The sequence below is a fragment of the Nycticebus coucang genome, chromosome 12 (genome assembly GCF_027406575.1).
Source record: "Nycticebus coucang isolate mNycCou1 chromosome 12, mNycCou1.pri, whole genome shotgun sequence".
Lineage (NCBI taxonomy): Eukaryota > Metazoa > Chordata > Mammalia > Primates > Lorisidae > Nycticebus > Nycticebus coucang.
Genome location: NC_069791.1, coordinates 99,206,231 through 99,224,460, shown reverse-complemented (window position 1 = coordinate 99,224,460; position 18,230 = coordinate 99,206,231). Strand labels below are relative to the sequence as shown.

General features: G+C 46.0%; 1 protein-coding gene, 1 non-coding gene and 1 pseudogene across 2 annotated transcripts in view; 2 read left to right on the top strand and 1 right to left on the bottom strand.

Moving 5' to 3' along the window:
• PDPK1 (3-phosphoinositide dependent protein kinase 1) overlaps positions 1 to 18,230 on the bottom strand; it is an 87,159-nt gene that overhangs the window by 53,705 nt on the left and 15,224 nt on the right. The window lies entirely within an intron of this gene.
• On the top strand, positions 3,331 to 4,185 carry LOC128561087 (39S ribosomal protein L47, mitochondrial-like; annotated as a pseudogene).
• Positions 4,793 to 4,899, top strand: LOC128562898 (U6 spliceosomal RNA). Its single transcript, XR_008373596.1, has one exon. It is a non-coding gene; the product is annotated as a U6 spliceosomal RNA (small nuclear RNA).

The window sequence follows — 18,230 nt, the reverse complement described above, 5'->3', positions numbered from 1 at the left end:
CTTGTGGCACAGCATCTCACAGGAGGCCTCCCAGGGATACTGGCAGAGGCAGGGTCTCCCAAATCATGTCCTGTCCCAGCCCTAGACCTGCACCACCAGCAGCAGGGCACAGGCTGCTTTTTCTCACAGTCTGCTAAAATTCACTGTAACTCTAGGCAAGGTATAAAAATACGAAGGAGTTGGGCGGCGCCTGTGGCTCAGTCAGGAAGGCACCGGCCCCATATACCAAGGGTGACGGGTTCAAACCCGGCCCCGGCCAAACTGCAACCAAAAAATAGCCGGGCATTGTGGCGGGTGCCTGTAGTCCCAGCTACTCGGGAGGCTGAGGCAGGAGAATCGCTTAAGCCCAGGAGTTGGAGGTTGCTGTGAGCTGTGTGAGGCCATTGCACTCTACCGAGGGTCATAAAGTGAGACTCTGTCTCTACAAAAAAAAAAAAAAAAAAAATACAAAGGAGTTAACCAAACACACAGTATCCATAAAATATGACCAACTGACTTCATAACAAATATCTAAAAGAGCCCGATCAACAAAATGTGCGCATTTTCTAGTGTGCCACTAGGTGTTTAAATGATCACTAAAATCATTAGCAAATGCCTAACTTCAGTAAGTTGAATATAAAGAAAAATTCAAATTTGAGTATTTCCCATATACAAAACCCCTCAGACACATAGTCATCACTCTCAGTCTCCCTCACAGAAACTCACCCAACAAGAACGATTGGACGCATTTTAAAGCCACATTTAAAAAATACTCCACTGCAGCTTTGGATATTGCAGCAAAATCTTAGAATAGCCCACATGCTCATAACGCATTAATAAATAAATAAACCAGAATATGTACAATTGGTGGAATATTATCCAGCCCTTAAAAATAGATATAAAGGCCATAGAAACATGATTGCAAAATTAAAGCAACTGGTGAATCTGGGATAAGGAGATTTGGGGTTTTCTTTTGTTTTTATTTTCTTGTTTCTAAGTCAGTTGAATTTAGCAGTGAGGGGTTGGGTACCAACTTTAGTGACGCTAATGTAAATAAGCTCTGATAATTCTTTTGTATGGTGGTGTGTACCTATAGTCCCAGGTATTCAGAAGGCTGCAGCAGGACCATATGAGCCCAGGAGTTTGAGGTTGCAGTGAACTATGATCACACTGCTATACTCCAGCCCAAGCAACACGGCAAGACCCCGTCTCAAAAAAAAAAAGCCCCCAAAATTGTATGAATATTAATACTGCAAAAATGTTACAAACACCTACAGGGACATGCACAAGAGAGACTGATGAGAAAAGGACAAAATTAAAAGTGGTTGTTAAAGTAGTGAGATAATGAATTTTTTTTTGACACACTTTTAATAGAACTAAAACAAAAATCCAAGCTAAATATAACTTTAACCCAAAGTTTCCATCCAAGCTGTGTGCTGGCAAAAGGCAGAGTGGTGGCCTTAAGGGCACAGAAACACTCCTTGCATGCCCAAGAAGCTGGCTCAGCAGCCAGAGAGAACACCAAGCTCTGGTGCCCTGGAATCATAGAGACCTCGAGACTCTTGGACTCACCAAAAATGCCCACGAACTCTTCAGTCAGGAACTCCCAAAGCTCAGTGACTAACCAGCCTTCCCAAGGATGTGGCCTGCTACAGGCTCCAGAATAGGCCGGGCCTGGCACATGTGTGACCAGCAACACAGACTAGCTGGACCAGGCACCCAGAAGCACATTTATTTATGGAAAGCTACTACTTTTCTGAAAGCTCCTAAGGCTCAGCAGTCAGCCAAGCATGCCACACCAGTTCCACAGATACTCCACCTCATGAGAGGGAACTGCAATCAAAGTTGGTTCTGGGATTCTGTTGGTACATTAATTTTTGCCCCTATAACCAAAGCCTGTTACAACATAATCGGACCCAGTAACTCTCCCTCAGAGATTAGCAAGAACTTTCCATCTGCAGAAACAACGGTTAAGGGAAACGGTCTATAAAACCAGTGTATGGTGCCCCATGATCGCATTAATGTACACAGCTATGATTAAAAAAATAAATAAATAACAACGGTTAAGTGGGGGAAAGGTTATAATCACCAGCCCCAAGTCACCAAGAATTGTGATCAGCTTCAACTGTCCCCACAAGGCAGCTAGCCATTATGTGGACAATAAATGTGCCTTACCAGGTTCCTGGACACAGCAAAGGGTCTCGGAGGCCTCTCTGTGAGCAGACTCTGGACTGTGAAATAGCAGAACTGTGCTTACCTACAGGGACATGCACAAAGAAGGGAGGTAGGCAGCGCCTGTGGCTCAAGGAGTAGGGCGCCGGTCCCATATGCCAGAGGTGGCGGGTTCAAACCCAGCCCCGGCCAAAAAAAAAAAAAAAAAAAAAAAAGAAGGGAGGTGAAGGAGCTAGACCTTCACGCTCCCCATCCCTACATTTCAGCACCACTGCAAACTCACCTGGCCACCCTGCGGGCAGCCATAACTGCCCAGGTGGGGGAGATGAGAGCATTGCCTGTTCCATCAATGTGAAGCTGACATGGACATCTGCATATCCAGCCTCTTGCCAGGCAAGGCTCAAGGAGACCAGGTGAGGGATGCACAGAACAGTGGCAAACACCAGCCTCTGCAAGTTAGGCTCCAGCCACTTCTTCCCTAGATGAGAGGTGTGGCCCAGCCCTGAGCAGCACCACAGGGTATGCAACATCAGAGACCAAACCATAGGGCACCTTGCATGAAAAGCTTCAATTTAAGCAGAGATTTAAGGGACTGCACTGCTTTTAATTAAAAACTAACAAATGAACTACTGAGTATAACCTCAAACATGAATGAATTTTTTTTTTTCCCTGAAACAAAATCTCTGTCATGTTCTCCAGGCTAGAGTATAGTGGCATTGTCATAGCTCACAGCAACCTCAAACTCCTGGGCACGAGCAATCCTCCTACCTTAGCCTCCTAAGTAGCTATGACTACAGGTGCATGCCACCGCACCCAGGTAATTTTTATGGTTTTTTTGTTTGTTTGGTTGGTTGGTTCTTTGGTAAAGACAGAGTCTTGCTCTTAGTCTTGCTTGAGGTCAGGCTGGTCTTGAACTCCTGGCATCATTCAATACTCCTGCCTCAGCCTCCCAGAGACTTAGGATTACTTGAGCCACCAGGCCCAGCTTCAAACATGAATGAATTTGTCAGTCACATACACCGGAGGTGGCAGGTTCAAACATACACCCAGGCCTGTCAAATAACAATGACAACTGCAGCCAAAAAAAAAAAAAAATAGCCAGGCATTGTGGCAGGTGCCTGTAGTCCCAGCTACTTGGGAGGCTGAGGCAAGAGAATCACTTAAGAGTTACCAGAAATAATGGCTGTGGCCAGTTTGTCTATTCTTTGTAGATGAGTCTCAGATGCCCTGAAGGTGTCCAGGTCGTTAATAACTCTTCAGGTCCCTTCCAGCACAGGTTGCAGGATTTCTCTTGGTTTGTTGCCTAAGAATATACCAGATGTCACATCTCTTCACCATTGTAGATTACTTCATACTACATTATCAAGAAAAGGACTAGAAGAATTTTTTGATGACCCAAAGAATTGGGGAGAAGAAAAAGTAAAATCTGGAGCATCATGGACCTGCCAACAGTTAAGGAACAAAAGTAATGAAGATTTAGATAAACTTTGGTACGTCCTACTGAAAGAAAGAAACATGCTCTTAACCCTAGAGCAGGAGGCCAAGCAGCAGAGATTGCCAATGCCAAGTCCAGAGCGGTTAGAGAAGGTAATAGATTCCATGGATGCATTAGATAAAGTTGTCCGAGAGAGAGGATACTCTAAGGCTTCTTCAAACTGGTCAAGAGTATGCTAGACCTGGTGCTTGGAGAAGAGACATCTTTGGAAGGATCATCTGGCACAAATTCAAGCAGTGGCCTATACCTGGGTACCTAAATAAAAGATACCGTAAGGGCGGCGCCTGTGGCTCAAGGAGTAGGGCGCCGGTCCCATATGCCAGAGGTGGTGGGTTCAAACCCAGCCCCGGCCAAAAAAAAAAAAGATACCGTAAGAAACAATTCTTTGCAATGCCTTATATGGAACGTTTTGTCAGACTGAGATTTGAGAAGGAAGCCCGCATCAGAACACGGAAAAAAAGTCTGGAGAAAAAGAAAGAAAAATTTCTTCAGAAGAAGTTTTACATCTTTCTGAAACCCAGAAATCAAATCTTGCCTAAGATATTTGAACTCTTGAATTTACCATTTTGTCTTTCTTACATAATGGTCTGTATACAAAAGTAAATGTGGGGCGGCGCCTGTGGCTCAGTCGGTAAGGCGCTGGCCCTATATGCCGAGGGTGGCGGGTTCAAACCCGGCCCCAGCCAAACTGCAACCAAAAAATAGCCGGGCATTGTGGCGGGTGCCTGTAGTCCCAGCTGCTCGGGAGACTGAGACAAGAGAATCGCTTAAGCCCAGGAGTTGGAGGTTGCTGTGAGCTGTGTGAGGCCACAGCACTCTACAGAGAGCCATAAAGTGAGACTCTGTCTCTACAAAAAAAGAAAAAAAAAGTAAATGTGTACCTAAGTGGTTTATAAAGAAACTTTGTGTTTTTAGTTGAGTGACTTATTAGTTACTATAAATGTTAATACAGCAAAAAAAAAAAAAAACAGAGAGAGAATCACTTAAGCTCAAGAGTTCAAGGTTGCTGAGATATGTGACATCATGGCACTCTACCAAGGGTGACATAGTAAGACTCTGTCTCAAAAAAAAAAAAAAAAAGAATAAATTTCTTAAATAACAAAACATGACAGGCTGGTTCCTAGACCTGGAAAAATGTGACCATATGTGTTTGCTTCAGCACCACATATACTAAAATTGGAACGATACAGAGAAGATTAGCATGATCCCTGTGCAAGGATGACACGCAAATTTGTAAAGTGTAAAAAAAAAAAAAAAAAAGTGACTATACATTGACATGCTTCCAGACATAGCAACAAGTCCAGCAAAGGTGCTGACAAAGCTGTCATGTGGCAGTTTTAGCCCAGGCGCAGGGCAGTCCTGCTTCTTCTTCATGGCAGGACTTCAGCCTTGGGAGGCACTATAAACAACACACAAGAGCAATGACTTTTCCAGAAGTTCAAGGCATTGGATGAGGAGACAGCAACACAGGCAACCCATTCCATACCAACAGGAAACACAGGGCACCAAAAAAGCAGGCCTGTGCTGGGGCTAGAAAACTCAGAGGGACATTAAGAATTCTTCAAAGAATACTTATGCTGGCCAGACGTCATGGCTCACACCTGTAATGCTAGCACTCTGGGAGGCTGAGGCAGGCGGATGATCTGAGCTCAGGAGTTTGAGACCAGCCTGAGCAAGAGCAAGACCCTGTCTCTACTAAAAATAGAAAAACTAGCCAGGCGTGGTGGTGGGCACCTATAGACCCAGCTACTCGGGAAGCTAAGGCAAGATGATTCAAGCCCAAGAGTTTGAGGTTGCTGTGAGCTATGATGCCATGGCACTCTACCCAGAGTGACAGAGTGAGACTCTGTTTGAAACAGAAAGAAAAAAAGAATGCTTATGCTGCCCGCAGGAGCACTTGAGCTAAATCTAGCCCAAATTTCCTAATTAATCTGAACAGAGTTCCAGCCCCTGGAGAGCCACCCCCAGAGACAAAGACAACTGCAGGCAAGTCTGAGGCGACTCTGATTCACACACATTTCGGATAGCATTCTTTTCTTTTCATCAAAGTGGTTTCTATGGTTATAGAAAAGGTCTCTAGAATAGATCCTCAAAAGGAGAGCACTGCCCCATATAAAGCAAGTATCTGCACCTCACCCTCGCCCCAGCACCAGCGGGTACACTGACAACCAAAAAGCTATCCAACAGAGCCTATCCCGACCCGACAGACCCTGTAACGCTGACAGGCACAGGCTGGGAGGACATGGGACATCAGGGACAACTTGTTTCCTCAGGTAAGTACTATGGAAAGTAGCCAGGCCTACTGTGAGAACTAAGATTATCTGAAGGCCAAGAAGTGTGTGCTGTCCTTATCAGTGGTGTTAGCTAGGGGGTTAGCACAGAGAGGCAACTTAGAACAGTTACAGAGATGACATTTAGATTTCAACAGTATCACTCTGTGTAGACAGGTTTTGATAAAGACAATGCTAAGTCCAGCCCCCAAAATACCTGGTAGACCCAGATGTGCTATCAAAGCTCCTCCCCTAAGGAGGCAGAAGTGTCTGGTCCACAGCAAAATGTGTAAGATGGTCCCGCAGCTGCCCCAGCACAGGGCGCCACTGAGTAGCCCCGAAGCAGCTTTCACAGGGCAACTGCACCCCCCAGGGAGACTTGGCAACATCTGAAGGCATTTTTGGTTGTCATAACTGGGAGGAAGTTAGAGAAATTGACTAGCATCCAATGGATTGATGCTGCTAACAAACAGGGTGACACCACCACAAAGAACCATCCAGCTCTAGGGTCAACAGTGTACCACTGAGAAACCCTGCTCTGTCTCCAGAGACTCTATGCCCCTCCACCAGGGAGAAAGCCACCGACCCCGCCTCTAAGCTCAGCATGGTGACATGTGCATCCCAACCCCACAGCCACCCCACAGAGGGGAAAGGAAGAAAGAAAGCAGCACAAGATGCTGGGAGCCCCAGAGAGGCCAAGTGCTGTCCAGTCTGAAGCACCATATTTTAAAAATCCCAATGTTGGCCAGGTGTAGTGGTTCATGTCTGTAATCCTAGCACTCTGCGAGGCCGAGGTGGGTGGATTGCTTGAGCTCATGAGTTCAAGACCAGCCTGTGCAAAAGCAAGACCCCATCCCTATTAAAAATAGAAAAACTGAGGCAAGAGCCCAAGTTGGAAGTTGCTTTGAGCTAGGATACCACAGCACTCTACCTGGGTGACAGCTTGAGGCTCTGTCTCAAAAAAAAAAAAAAAAAATCCTGGCTGGGCACAGTGGCTCACGCCTGTAATCCTGGGAGGCTGAGGTGAATGGATTGCCTGAGTTCACAGGTTCGAGACCAGCCTGATCAACAGTGAGACCTCGGAGCAGCGCCTGTGGCTCAGTCAGTAAGGCACCGGCCCCATATACCGAGGGTGGCAGGTTCTAACCCGGCCCCGGCTAAACTGCAACCAAAAAATAGCTGGGTCTTGTGGCAGGCGCCTGTAGTCCCAGCTACTGGAGAGGCTGAGGCAAGAGAATCGCTTAAGCCCAGGAGTTGGAGGTTGCTGTGAGCTGTGTGATACCATGTCACTCTACCAAGGGCCATAAAGTGAGACTCTGTCTCTACAAAAAAAAAAAGAGTGAGACCTCAGCTCAGCACCTGTGACTCAAGCAGCTAAGGCGCCAGCCACATACACCTGAGCTGGCGGGTTCAAATCCAGCCTGGGCTGCCAAACAACGAAGATGGCTACAACCACAAAAAATAGCTGGGCGTTGTGGTAGGCGCCTGTAGTCCCAGTTACTTGGGAGGCAGAGGCAGGAGAATCACTTGAGCCCAGGAGTTGGAGGTTGCTGTGAGCTGTGATGCCACAGTACTCGACCCAGGGTGACAGCTTAAGGTTCTATCTCAACAACAAAAAAAAAAAAAAAAAGAGTGAGACCTCATCTCTAAAAATAGCCCAGCATTGTAGCCGGGTGTTGATTTCAAAATAGAAACTTGATCTCCATGATATACAAGGTGTCCATAAAGTTTGTGTGCAATTTAAATTGGCAATAAGATTCCCAGCAAGAGGAAATGATTTTCAATTGAGAAATACACAGTGAGGCAGAAATAAACACACACAGAATACTCTTTAGATACTCGCTAAGCCTCATGAGGGCCCAACAAAGGGAGGTTCTGAAGGGCTGAGGGAGCTGTAAAAGACGTGTGGGAAAGCCACAGAGCATGGACCACAGTAGGGGTTGAGAGGAAAGCAGAAGGCACACCGCTAGGGCTGACATGACACCACCACTTCCTCAGCAGCAGAAGGTGAGACATACTAACCCAGCAAAGATGCCAGTGATCTGGGTGTCTTGGCAGAAGCCGCTCCTTCTAATGAGGCTGGCCCACAAACAGCCTCCTAACGGGAGAGCAATCGACAATCCCACACAAATGTAAGTAAGACATCCAGACCTGTGTCTAAGAAAAACTGCCAAGGCGGCGCCTGTGGCTCAGTGAGTAGGGCGCCGGCCCCATATGCCGAGGGTGGTGGGTTCAAACCCAGCCCCCACCAAACTGCAACAAAAAAATAGCTGGGCATTGTGGCAGGCACCTGTAGTCCCAGCTGCTCGGGAGGCTGAGGCAAGAGAATCACGTAAGCCCAAGAGTTAGAGGTTGCTGTGAGCTGTGTGACGCCACGGCACTCTACCCGAGAGCAGTACCGTGGTCTCTACAAAAAAAAAAAAAAAAAAAAAAAAACTGCCAAGGCGCAAGCCCTCACTTCCATTTCAATTTCTCATGAACTCCTGGCTCAGCAGGTCCTATCGCAGGTTTTGGCTGGAACTCTGCTTGACAATGCTGTTTCCAAATGTCAGCCTTTGACATTTCACCTACTATAGAATTATACCCAATAATTTCTCTGATTTAAGGATTTTTTTTTTAAAGAAGCAAAATCTCAGCATGGAACGGGGGTGAGAAACACAACTAGGAAGTTAGGTCCAACTGCTGAGAAGAAAATTTTCTATGGAACAGCAAGCCACCATAGAGAAAGACTGCATCCAGCCAGGAGACCAGAAGGCAAGAGGTCCCAGCTGAGTACATTTGACCAACAGCCTCAGGAGCCTGTCCAAGCAGCTGTTCCTCCCAGGGAGGAATCACCTTTCTAGAAAGGCGCTACACCCCACACCCTCACTCACCCCACTACACTGCACCCCAGCAAGGTAAAGGAGCATTAAACTTAAATCTATCCCCCATCCCACACTGTAAGCATATTCTTAGCACTGTACCCTCTGAGCAATCTAGGACTGAGACAGTAGTTAGAGAAACACCATGTTCCATCTACTCCCCAGAACCAGTCACAAGAGAAAGAACGAAGCCCAGGCTTTTTTTCTATCTGTAAACATAAATGCACCTAATACTAACCCTTACCTTTATTGTAGCGATACCTGGCCGCATCACGCAGCCCAAAAGTACAATTCCAGTGAAAGATTCCAAAGTCATTAAGAAGCCTCCCTTTAAGGTATACATGCAACCTGAGTATAAGTTAACACAAATTATAGTAGAACCTACATAGTTGACCATGTCCTTAAGTTAACCTAATTTTCATAGACCAGACATGCACCACGTGTATATAATAGTACAGAAGACCTAGTTCCTTATGTTGACCACCTCTATATGTTGACCAGTTTATTACAGTGCCTTGGGTGGTCAGCCTGGGCAACAGAGTAAGAAGCTTACTTTGCTGTTGACACCTGTCTGAAATCATCAGACACTGGGGGCAGGTACAGCATCTACTGGAGCCTGAGCTAACCTTTACTGGATTCAGTTTGATGGCATGAAGAAGGCTCAGTCAGAGTCAGAGAACAGAGACAATGATATCTGCTAATGAGAAGGAGTGAGGAGCCCAGCCCAAGCTGAGAGGGCAGGGAGAAGTGGTATTTACAAACACATCAGTCAGGCAGCACCTCCAGGGCAGGGCCACCATATCCTCCCAACTAAAATTCCCAGTACTCCTCTACCTTCACCCTCAGGAATCTCTCCAGCCTCTTCATCCACCCCACTCAAGAGCACATTTGTAGTGTTCACACAGTTCACAGCTTGTCGAGGTCCTGGAAAAGTTAAGGGGAGATCCAAGGCCCTTAGCTTGTTCAGCTACGTCCAATTCAGGATGTGGAGTGGCTTCTGCTGAACACCCTGCTCTCCAACAGCATGTTTTTCTATTATTTCCTAAATACATATATGCACTCATTTTGCTCATCAAAGTTTCTTAAAGGAGAGGCTGGGCATGGTCAAAAATACTTGTCCCAGCTACTTGGGGGCTGAGGCAGGAGGATCACTAGAGCCCAGGAGTTAGAGGCTGCAGTGAGCTATGATTGCACCACTGTACTCCAGTCTGGGCAACAGAGTAAGATGCTGTCTCTCTCTTAAAAAAAAAAAAAAAGTTGGCCTGGCAAGGTGGCTCATGCCTATAATCCCAGCACTCTGGGAAGCTGAAGATAGCTTGTGCTCAGGAGTTCAAGATCAGCCTGAGTAAGAACAAGACCCTATCTCTACTAAAAATAGAAAATTAGCCTGGTGTTGTGGTGGGTACCTGTAGCCCCAGAAACTTGGGAGGGTGAGGCAGGAGGATCACTTGAACCAAGGACTTTGAGATTCCTATGAGCTAGCCTGACACCACAGAACTCTAGCCTGGGCAAAAGAGTGAGACTCAAGTCTCAAAAAAAAAAAAAAAAAATGTAATATGACAACTAAACGTGTACCACACATTTTAAAGTTTCACTTTCCCAATGTTTCAAATCTAAAATACAGCAGTCTTTATGAGTCAGAAAGAAAAATCAGATCATTCTGAAATCAACATTCAACTGAAGTACGGAAGGAAACTCTGGGTTTTTGAAACAGCAGTAACATGAAGGACTCAAAAAACTTTCCCCAACAAATGTAATCAATGTGACCTAATCATATGTGTCCTCATATTAGTCTGAAATAATAAAAAAAAGAAACAGCAGTAACAGATGATATAACAAATAGAAAATGTAAATGAGGCTCAGCGTCCGTAGCTCAGTAAGTAAGGGCGCCAGCCACACACACCAAAGCTGGCAGGTTTGAGCCCAGCCCGGGCCTGCTAAACAATAATGACAACTGCAACCAAAAAATAGCAGGGCATTGTGGTGGGCACCTGTAGTCCCAGCTGCTCGGGAGGCTGAGGCAAGAGAATCACTTAAGCCCCAGAGTTTAAGGTTGCTGTGAGCTGTGACGTCACGGCACTCTACTGAGGGCAACATAGTGACACTCTGTCTCAAAAAATAAAATAAAATAAAATAAAATAAAATAAAATAAAACCTAAATGAATTTGGGGGCAAAGGAAAACAAATAAGCCACAGGTTTCTTTTCCACCTTGAGTCTTCCAAAGCTGCAGACGACTTCACTAACCCTTAGGAGACTAATTGCCAAGTAGATGGAGGCTTATATTTTTAAAGCACACCTCAGAGCCCTTAATTACCTGGTGGCAACTCAGTCTTGCATGGGGCAGATAAGGAAGCGGAGGTATGATACAACTTGCCCAAGTTTTAGGAGACCAAAGCAAGTGCGTGTAGGAGAAGCCCCAACCTGCATCCAAGACAGCTCCAAGCTGAGGACTGTGAACCAAGTCTTCAGCTTCCCAGGGCTTCTGGGTCCACCCAGGGGAATGGGCCCAAATGAAAGCCCTCTTCTCCAAAATGGTTGTGTGAGACTGTATTAGGGTGGGAGAACTAGGGGTAGTTTTTCCTCCTCTATTTTGAAATGTAGTTTCAAAACACTGTTACACTGAAAAGTGGTTTACCAGGCGGTGCCTGTGACTCAAAGGAGTAGGGTGCAGGCCCCATATGCCGGAGGTGGCCGGTTCAAAACCAGCCCTGGCCAAAACAAAAAGAAAAGTGATTTACCCATTCAGTCCCCTAACCAGGGGTCCTCAAACTATAGCCCGCCGGCCACATGCGGTAGGTGTGATTGTATTTGTTCCCGTTTTGTTTTTTTTACTTCAAAATAAGATATGTACAGTGTGCATAGGAATTTGTTCATAGTTGTTTGTTTTTTTTAAACTATAGTCTGGCCCTTCAACGGTCTGAGGGACAGTGAACTGGCCCCTTGTTTAAAAAGTTTGAGGACCCCTGCAATTGAGCACATCGGGAGTCCAATGCTAACTGAGCCCAGGACTGAGAAGAGAAGACTCATGGTCAGTACAAGCAGGCAAGGGGCTGAATTTTGGGGAAGAGGGTTAACTAGGTGTTCCTTAGATCTCTCTGTATCTTTCCTAAGAAAGATAAAAAGCAAATTAAGCAAGAATTTTATATAAAGAATGATAAATTGAACTGCAAGTGAACATGAAAAATATATATAAAAATGAGCTTGGGAAGCTGAAAGCTTCCAAAGACTCAGGGTTAGTGAAATGAGAAACAGTTTTTCAGCCTCAGCGGGAGGCTGCTGTTTTTTACACACCCAATTTTTAAGGAATCTCAACCAGATTATTTAAACATATCTTGACTCTTAAGAGGTTTTCCCAGGACAGGCGCGGTGGCTCACACCTGTAATCCCCAGCACTCTGAGACGCCGAGGAAGGCAGATCGCTAAGCTCACGAGTTCAAGACAACCTGAGCTAGAGCAAGACCTCTCCTGTAAAAAAAAAAAATAGCTGGGTATTGTGGCAGGCACCTGTAGTACCAGCTACTTAGGAGGCTGTGGCAAGAGAATCGCTTGAGCCCAAGAGTCTGACGTTGCTGTGACCTATGACGCCATAACCCTCTACCATGGGGCAACAAAGTGAGACTCTGTCTCAAAAAAATAAATAAATAAAAAGAGGTTTCCCCCCCACAAACCTGAAGAAAAATGTAAATCCACAGTATCTACAGAATAAATAGATCCCAAAGACTAAATCATTAGTTACTGAACTGCAAACCCTTTACCCAGGCACAATACCCAGGGCCTCAAACAGACTGATAAACTATAGGTGCAATGCTAGAACTACTACTCTGCCTGGGGTTGGAATCCCATCTCTACCACTCATTAGCCACTGGACTTCAGACAAGTTACCTTACCTCTCTGTGGGTCAGATGCCTCTGAAAGCCAGGGAGAAAGAGAACTGACCCAGGCCCAAGGATTTAATGAGTTGATCTATAAGAAGCACTTAACCAGGGCGGCGCCTGTGGCTCAAGGAGTAGGGCGCTGGTCCCATATGACGGAGGTGGCGGGTTCAAACCCAGCCCTGGCCAAAAACCAAAAAAAAAAAAAAAAAAAAAAAAAAGAAGCACTTAACCAGGCCAAGCTCAGAGGGAGCCAGCGATAAGCACTTCTACTGAATAACAGGGAAAACACATATATAAAGTTTTCCCAGCCAAGGGTCATTAGATCATAAAATAAGTCTTTCAAGGCCAAAATGAAACACAGCCACTTTTGAAATGCTGTTTATTTATCTATATTAAGTACCTATGTTATTAGGAGTCCCAACTTGAACTTTTTTTTTTTTTTTTTTTTTTGAGACAGAGACTCAAGTTGTCGCCCTGGATAGAGTGTGGCAGCATCATCATAGCAACCTCCAACTAAGCAATCCTCTTGCCTCAGGGTTTTGGGGGGGTTTTTTTCTATTTTTAGTAGAAATGGGGTCTCACTCTGGCTCAGGTTGGTCTTGAACTCCTGAGTTCAGGCAATCCACCTGCCTCAGCCTCCCAGTATTATAGGCATGAGCCACCACACCCAGCCCAACTCAAACTTTTAAGACAAAACCATATAGGAAGGCTGAGTTCCCTAATATACAGGAGAGGAATGAAGTCTAATGAAGGCTGAGTTCCCTAATACACAGGAGAGGAATTAAGACTTTCATTGGTCAAGATGCTGTCACATAGCCTAATGCTCTAGCTAGCAAAAGAAAGGATCCTAAACTCAAAAAGCCAAGCTACCTTTAAATGTGGGTGTGCCCTGGAGCCCATGACTTCAGAATGCACTGCAACAGGTGCAGCCAACAGACAGATACACACACAGAGAAAACAAAACAAAACAAAACAAAACAGGGCAGCACCTATGGCTCAGTGAGCAGGGCGCCGGCCCCATATACCGATGGTGGTGGGTTCAAACCCAGCCCCAGCCAAACTGCAACAAAAAAAAATAGCCGGGCGTTGTGGCAGGTACCTGTAGTCCCAGCTACTGGGAGGCTGAGGCAAGAGAATCGCCTAAACCCAGGAGTTGGAGGTTGCTGTGAGCTGTGATGTCATAGCACTTTACCAAGGGTGATAAAGTGAGACTCTGTCTCTAAAAAAAAAAAAAAAAAAAGTGGGAACATCTCTCTTTAGGCTGTTGTACAAAAGGTGAGGGAGGCTGCCCCCCAATCCAACCATCTCATCCCCAAAGGGATGCTACTCTCAGGCTGACTATGGTCACTGACAAAAGAACATTCTAGTAAGAACTCCCTCTCACCCTAGGAAATCCCCTAAATCTAGGCCCAGCCCAGAAAACCAGGTGGAGATAGGGGATGTCAGGGAAGTGACCACTGTTCCTTCTCCCACCCGACAGGCTTCCACCACAAAGGATAACTGCTGTGTAGCAGCAAAATCAATGACCCAGTTCTGGGTTTGCATCTTACTTGCAGGTAAGCCACCCTTTCTCTGAGCCATAATTACTCTCCTATAAGAGGTTGATGATACAGACCTACCACTTAAAGGCTGCTGGGCCCAGCACCAGACAGGAGCAAGAAGTACCTTGTGGAGTTCAGGGTGCCACTCACAAGGCTGCCCCTATGGCAAGAAGGAATTCGTGGTCTTTGTGTGCTTATTCTGCCAACCTGAGCCTGAAAGTTCTGCCCACATTGGGCCCTGACCACTAAGTAAGACTTTCTATTAGTCCACCAAGGGAGGGAGAAGCGCTGAGTAAGCTACTCAGTCTGTCCTCCCAGAGCCACCCCTTCCCTTGCCTCTCACCCAGCCAGGGCAGGTGGAGGAATACAGCTGGGTGGGGCAACCTGAAGTCTAGTCCTCAGGCTCAATTCATTTGCCATACTCAGGGAACACTGGGTCTATGAATTTTACTAACCTATGTCTTCAATATTAACTTTGCATATGTTTTACCACAAACATACACTAAAATACAAGATTTCTCTGCATAGACACCAAAGCTCTAGTTACTTGCTGCACCTGGGAACTGCCTGAATACCATTAATTCGATTAACATGAAAATCAGGATTTCAGTTATCTCTGAATTGGAAGGGAGAAAGAGATTACAATCTGGGAGCCACTCAGGGCGTCTAAGAATCTGGTAAATCTGGGGAGGCACCTATGGCTCAAGGAGTAGGGTGCCGGCCCCATACACCGGAGGTGGCGGGTTTAAACCCGGCCCCGGCCAAAAACCGCAAAAAAAAAAAAATCTGGTAAATACGTTTTGTTTAAGCAGAATGGTGAGCACTTGCGAATTTTATTGTTATTCTTTAAACTCTATATATACATTCTATATACTCCCTTATGGGCATTACTTTAAATACTATTTCTTGAAATAAATGACATGTTCTCTACTTCTGAAAATAACATTCTGTAAGTGCTTAGTGTTTGTCATGAACTCTTCCAAATATTTTATACATATTATCATGATTAGTCCTCAAAACCACTCCGGAGAATGGGTACCATTAACTTTTTTTTTTCTTTTTAGAGACAAGAGTCTCACTGTGTTACTTGGGCTAGAGTACAGTGCTGTGTGTATCACAGTTCACTGCAAACTCAAACTTCTGAGTTCAAGCAATCCTCTTGCCTCAGCCTCTCTAGGAGCTGAGACTACAGGCACACACAACTACACTCAGTTAATTTTTCTCATTTTTGGTAGTGATGGGGCCTCAATACATTGCTCAGGCTACTCTTGAACTCCTGACCTCAAGAGATCCTCCCACTTTGGCCTCCCAAAGCGCTAGACTATAGGCATGAGCCACCATGCCCAGCCTCTTAGCATCCTTTTTTAACAGATGGAAATAGTGATGCATAGAGCAGGTTCTTGTTTACAGTAACACACTCAGAGAAGTGAGGCCATATTCATTCCTGAAGCAAAATTTAACGGCAGTGTTGATGCTCTCAAACCCCATTAGTAAACGGTTGGTCCATCTGAGGCTGACAGGTGTGTGCCAGGGAATCAGGAAGTGGGAGGCCAAAACTAGCAGCTTCTAGTCCTTAGTATCTTCTCAGCTACTGACTTGAACAACTCCCCTACAAAGAATCTAACTAAAATGGTTAGAAAGACTAAGATTTGTATTATAAAAATATCCATTAAGAAATTACTCCTGGGGGCGGCGCCTGTGGCTCAGTCGGTAAGGCGCCGGCCCCATATACCGAGGGTGGTGGGTTCAAACCCGGCCCCGGCCAAACTGCAACCAAAAAATAGCTGGGCGTTGTGGCGGGTGCCTGTAGTCCTAGCTACTCGGGAGGCTGAGGCAAGAGAATCGCTTAAGCCCAGGAGTTGGAGGTTGCTGTGAGCTGTGTGATGCCATGGCACTCTACCGAGGGCCATAAAGTGAGACTCTGTCTCTACAAAAAAAAAAAAAAAAGAAATTACTCCTGGGCAGTGCCTGTGGCTCAAGGAGTAGGGCGCTGGTCCCATATGCCGGAGGTGGCGGGTTCAAACCCAGCCCCGGCCAAAAACCACAAAAAAAAAAAAAAAAAGAAATTACTCCTGGGGCTCGGTGCCTGTAGCTCAAGCAGCTGGGGCACCAGCCACATACACCAGAGCTGGCGGGTTCAAATCCAGCTCAGGCCTGCCAAACAACAATGACGACAACCACAACCAAGAAAAAAAAAAGCCAGGCATTGTGGCAGGCGCCTGTAGTCCCAGCTACTTGGGAGGCTGAGGCAAGAGAATCGCTTAAGCCCAAGAGTTGGAAGTTGCTATGAGCTGTGACAACAAGGCACTCTACCCAGCTTGAAACAGCTTGAGACTCTGTCTCCAAAAAGAAAAAAAAAAAAAGAAGAAAGAAAGAGGGCGGCGTCTGTGGCTCAGCCAGTAGGGTGCTGGCCCCATATACTGAGGACAGCAGGTTCAAACCCTGGCCGAACTGCAAAAAAAATTCAAAAATAGCCAGGTGTTGTGGTGGGCGCCTGTAGTTCCAGCTACTCGGGAAGCTGAGGCAAGAGAATCACCTAACCCCAGGAGGATTGCTGTGAGCTGTGTGACGCCAGGGGACTCTACCGAGGATGATAAAGTGAGACTCTGTCTCTACGAAAGAAGGAAGGAAAGAAAGGAAAGGAAAGGGAAGGGAAAGGAAAAGGAAAGGAAAAGGAAGGGAAGGAAAAAGAAGGGAAGGGAAAGGAAGGGAAGGAAGGGGAGATGAGGGGAGGGGAGGGGAGGGGAGGGGGGGAGGGAGGGAGGGAGGGAGGGAGGGAGGGAGGGAGGGAGGGAGGAAGGAAGGAAGGAAGGAAGGAATGAATGAATTACTCCTGGGCTAGTCACGATGGCTCACACCTGTAACCCTAGCACTCTGGGCGGCTGAAGTATATGAATTGCTTGAGCTAAGGAGATCAAGAGCAGCCTGAGCAAGAGATCCCATCTCTAAAAAAATAAAAATAAAAAAATAGCCAGTGGGAGGCTGAGGCAAGGGAATCGCTTAACCCAAGGGTCTGAAGTTGCTGTGAGCAATGATGCCACAGCACTCTACTGAGGGTAATATAGGAAGACTGTCTCAAAAAAAATATATATATAGCTGGGCATTATGGTGGGCCTATAGTTCCAGCTACTTGAGAGGCAGAGGCAAGAAATCACTTGAGCCCAACAGTATGAGGTTGCTGTGAGTTATGATGCCATGGCACTTTATCCAGGGTGCCATGTAGAATGGCAGTAGAATGAGACTATGTCTCAAAAAAAAAAAGAAAAATTACTCCTAACAACTAGAAATAACCTAATTAAATGTTCAAGGACAAAACAAGGACAATGGTTTACCCACAGAAAGGAGTATTATATAGCCACTGGAAGTGAAGTGTTAAAGAAATGCAAAATGTTAAGTGGAAATTATGTCCATTTTGGGTTTTTTTGTTGTTGTCGTTTGTCTTTTGGGTTTTTTTTGAGATAGTCTCACTCTGTTGCCCAGCCTAGAGTGTCATGGACTCAGCCTAGTTCATAGCAATCTCAAACTCCTGGATCCAGATGAGTCTCCTGCCTCAGCTTCCGGAGTAGCTAAGACTATAGGCACCTGTCATAACGCCTGGCTAACTTTTCTATTTTTAGTAGAGATGGAGTCTCACACTTGCTCAGGTTGGTCTGGAACGCCTTCGCTCAAGGGATCCTCCCTGCCTCGGTTTCCCAGAGTCACCATGCCCAGCCTAAAAATAAAAATAAAATTTCTTTAAAAAAATTATCTTTTATTTATTTATTTTTTTTTTTGAGACAGAGCTTCAAGTTGTCACCCTGGGTAGAGTGTCGTGGCATCACAGCTCACAGCAACCTACAACTCCTGGGCTCAAGCTATTCTTGTGCCTCCGCCTCCCAAGTAGCTGGGACCACAGGCACAAGCCACAACAACGCCCGGCTTTTTGGTTGCAGCCGTCTTTGTTGTTTGGCGGACCCTGGGTGGATTCAAACCCACCAGCTCAGGTGTATGTGGCTGGTGCCTTAGCCGCTTAAGCCACAGGCGCTGAGCCCAGCCT